The sequence below is a fragment of the Taudactylus pleione genome, unplaced genomic scaffold (genome assembly GCF_031769625.1).
Source record: "Taudactylus pleione unplaced genomic scaffold, aTauple2 ptg000306l, whole genome shotgun sequence".
Lineage (NCBI taxonomy): Eukaryota > Metazoa > Chordata > Amphibia > Anura > Myobatrachidae > Taudactylus > Taudactylus pleione.
The window spans coordinates 6,046,168-6,050,735 of NW_028284707.1; positions in this window are offsets into that span (position 1 = coordinate 6,046,168).

The window sequence follows — 4,568 nt, forward strand, 5'->3', positions numbered from 1 at the left end:
GAAGTGGGTCTCACGCATGCGCACGAAGGAGCCGGCTCCCTCGTGCGCTTGCGCACTAGACAAACATCGAGGCGGCCGTGCGGTCGTAGACTGTACGGCCACCTCTGAATACAGCCCTCAGTCTCTCGCCAAATCCTGCCATTTCCACCTACGCAATATTTCCAGAATTAGGCTCTTCCTCATCCTGGCAGAGACTAAAGGGTAAATTTACTAAGAATTGTGTTTGGGTGAGATCAAACTTGAACAGGTTCTCACAAACACGCATGAGTTTTCCCAGACCAAAATGGCAAATTTACCAAGAAGTGAGTTTTGCTAAATCGTGTTTTTCGATAGTGAATGCAAACGTGTTTTGTCATGCGAGTTTTAGGCACTGTCTAAGCATATAAAAACACCACAAACAGCCCGACTTTTGAGTGTTTTGTTGGTTGGAGAGACAGTGAGAAGTGTGTTTAGTGGTGTAGGAGAGTTTTTGGCTACTGGAATGAATTGCTGCTTGGTATGTGGCAGTTGTTTTGTGCATATTTATTGTCTTGTCATATATCTTTTTGTCTCATTTTGCTATCTTTCTTGATTGTGTTTTTTATTTTGTTCTGTCAGTGTGTTTTGTGTGTGTAGTAGGAGAGGAGGTTTGTGTTAGTTTGTGTTAGAGAGGAGGTTGCATCTCCAAAGGCCCTATTGAGCAGTACAGGCAGTAGTGATGAGGCGCCCAGGCTGAGGGGCAAGACCAGGACTGGAGTGCAATGTGAATTTTCCTGTGGAAACATGGTCCTTGTGCAGGAGGTCATGAAATCCCACCACATGCTGTTTGGACGAAAAGCTGCCAGCAGATTGACCTGCCGCAGGAATGCCATATCACCCAGGACATTAGGGATTCCCGCAATACTAAAAAACAATCTACCCTGGCTGCATGCCACTGTGACTCCTGGCAAGGGAAGCAGATGCAGGTATTCATTAGTGGCTGAAATGCCGCCATTACCAGAGTTTTACTTTTTAAATAATATGTTATGCATATACTGCGTATTGACTTACACCTATCAATCAAAGTGATTTGCACAACATTTGGTACCAGAAGTTGGGTGTCGCTTAATAAATTGCAGTAACTGAAAATCAAATTATTGGGTTTTTTTTTATTATTGGTGTATGTTACATCAGTCTTACAATTTGCGTGGGAGTTATGCACTGTTCAGGGGTACATAGTCACACTCCAAAAAGTCTAAAGTTCAATTATGCAATTACTGTAGTTCTGTCCCCGCTTTGCATAACACTTGGCAGGATGATAAATATACCACACCTGTCTCAGTTATCCCCTACCAAGCTGCCGTGAAGCAAAATGTTGCTCAATATTCATCTAAACTGGATACTTCAGATAGCAGGCAAATGGTGCTTCTCAGAGGGAGAGAAGGAGTTAGTAAAGAACTTGGCCAGGTCAAAGAACAAATGGTTTTGTCAGAGGCACATTTGCAAGATATGGAAAACAGACAAATCATTTTGTTAATGTCATGACGATGGTACAACAAGATGTTTGGGATTCTGAATGTTTAGAAACAAAAGAAAAACGTGAGGATACAAATGAAGACATTCATCAAGAAAAACTGACCTGAAATTACAATTGTATGTGAAAAATGATCCCCCGACAATGTATCAGATGATATAGGAGAAATAGGGGTGAGCAGCTCCCTCACAGACATTACAGGAGTCCTACTCACTGAATACACATGTAATAAGAATCCATCACATAGGGAGTGAGGGCAGTGGCAAACGCAGGATTTCTAGAGGGGGGTTTCCTAATGCCTGATTTTAGATCGAGTGTGGCCAGTCCATGAAGACGGCACAATTAGCACTTAACCAGCTTTAATATGTGTCATACAAAGTGTATTGTGTGTCATAATTCCAGCATATACAGGACCAGTGATCACAGAAAGCCATTAAATACAGCAGTAGGGCCATCCTGCCTGAGCTGAATGTTTTTATTTCAGATGTGGTCTCCATTCCAGAGCACTGGAGCAAGTCTGGGGAGTAGCAGAAGAACCTAGCACTGCCCTGGACATTTATGTCTATATTGGTTTCATTATGCACTGGTTAGTGTATTATTATATGGTGTTAATAATTAACTCTATTGATGGTCTATAGCAGTGCACCTCTAACAGTGCATTTTTTCCAGATCTCCTAGGTGGTGCACAGGTGTATTTATTACTGGCTAACATTAAATAATTAGCACCACCTGTAGATCTTTTAACACGTGTTAAACGATCCACAGGTGGTGCTAATTATTTCATTTGTAATACTGAGAAGGACATGCAGAACTAGTAAAATTCTATTTTACTATTTCTATTGTGGTCATGGTGTGGGCTGGGGAGGGGGGTTTCCAGGCAACCGGAAACCCCCCCTGCGTTTGACTATGAGTGAGGGGGCAGTCATAGGGAGCATATATTAAAATCTTTGCTTTGATTCAGAGATGGTTGGTAATGCAGCCTCGTTGGCTGCTACTCTGGCAATAGCGGTTGCGGGAATATGCAAATGATGATCTCCTACATAGAAATAAGGGATAGGTTTTCAAGGCGCAAATATAAACCAAGCAGCCACTAATGGGGAAAAGGAAGCCACCTAATTCTACGCTGATTACAAATGAAATAACAAAAATCCCATACAGTCGGCGCTAAGCCTGTCCAGCAAAACAAGTATACATAAACCTATATGTAACATGAAAATAAATAAACCAAAAACAGCTTCCAGCCACTTTCTTTGACGATGTTTTTTTTTCGAAGAGACTGTAAAGATTTGGACCTTATCTGCCGACATTTAAATTCCAATACTTTGGGAATAAGATCCACATTTGATATAAGCATAGAAAGTGTAGTTTATGGGGGATTTCATTATTTTCATAGATGATAACATACAAGAGAGTACAAATACGACTGCATGACTCCAATACGTATATACAGTAAGTGCTGAGAGCAACCATTTGGAACAGAGGATGACTAATATACCATGGGGGCCAATTTATGCAGTTTTGCAGAAAATTGCACATCAAGAAAGTACATTGGAAACACTTAGGCTTACTCAGATGGCCGATGCCACAAACAACGCGACCAATGGTCCTCGGACGCAGGCATTGGATTTGAAATGCCGGTGGGAGGCGCCTTTTCCCTTCAGACTCCTCCTGCAGATATTACCAGATTTTTTCACAGTAGCTGCACTATGTCAAAGTCTACAACTCTGAATCAGGCCCATAGGGGTGGGTTTTTAGAAGTGGAGGTGTTGCCCATAGCAACCAATCAGATTCTATCTGTTATCTTCTAGAAGGTGCTAGGTAAATGATAGGGAGAATCTGATTGGTTGCTATGGGCTACAACTCCACTTCTAAAAACCTGCAGCTACAAGTTCCAGTGAAAAATTGGTCACTTCGAATATTTAGGGAGCCTCCCTTCTCATGGTCCCTAAAGTGGCTAAAGGACTGGTATGGCTGCTGTATGGATTGGTGGGGTGGGGGGCACCAATGGCCTTGTTGCACAAGGCACCAAAATGTCTAGTAGTGGCACTGTAAAAACCATAATATTACCATAGGCCACGCCCCTAAGTGACGTTATTTAGAGGCGTGTCCGCATGGCACGCTTCCAAATAACGTCAGGTTGGGTGTAAAGCCTAGCCCTCCGTCACTGGCTGGGCTTCCCCCAGCCCTCTCCCGTCAGCTCGCATGCTCGCAGCATCCATTCACACTTCGTGGGTCCGGCACCTCCGCACAGCTGTGGTGGTAGGGGTCCACAACCTCCCGATTTGACCACCCGCGGGCCACTTCGGCCCAAAGGTGGAACAGCGGGACAGTACTGTCCCGCGTAAATCGGGATGTTGGGGAGGGGTGCGCCCTCTATGGGTGGCGCCCCTGTGCGACCGAACAGGTCGAACACCTCTAGAGCCGGTTCTGGTCCTTGCCCTCTCTGGGGACTGCTGGCAGTCCTTGCCCTCTAAGTTAGTGCTCTCAGGGGTGAATTTACTAATGAGCAGTTTGTCCAAACTACTGATCATCAGCGTTTTTTTCTACCAATGGATTTAAAACAGCAACTGAAATAAATAAGCAAGCCTGGTTTTTACCATTTATTTCTGTTGCCATTTTAAAATCAGTTAAAGCAACCAATGATGGGCTTGATAGTAAATCTACCCCTCAGATTTTGATCTCAGAATAAAATAACATCAGTCATACTTGTAGTTTAGTCTGTGCTATTATTACGTGTCCAAATCCATAATATGTGTTTGTTTATAGCACTACTGTAACATTCCCTGATTCCTTGTCAGCAGCTGTTTCTGGCTCAAACATCTGCTCTCAATGATGACAGTTGAAACAATGTTCCATGTGCAAATTATTTCTCAGTATTCTATTGTACTGGATCAGCCTCGACAACTCCTCTGCAGAGGGGAACTCACTGCTTCTCATGTACAACAGGCCTCCACTTCAAGGCACATGTTTTGTTCCCTTGGGGCTTGGCAACAATTCTGTAGATCCTTCAGAAAACCTGTGTATCTTGTTCAACATGTGTCTGTTAATTTGTACTAGATGTTGCTGCTGGCACTGC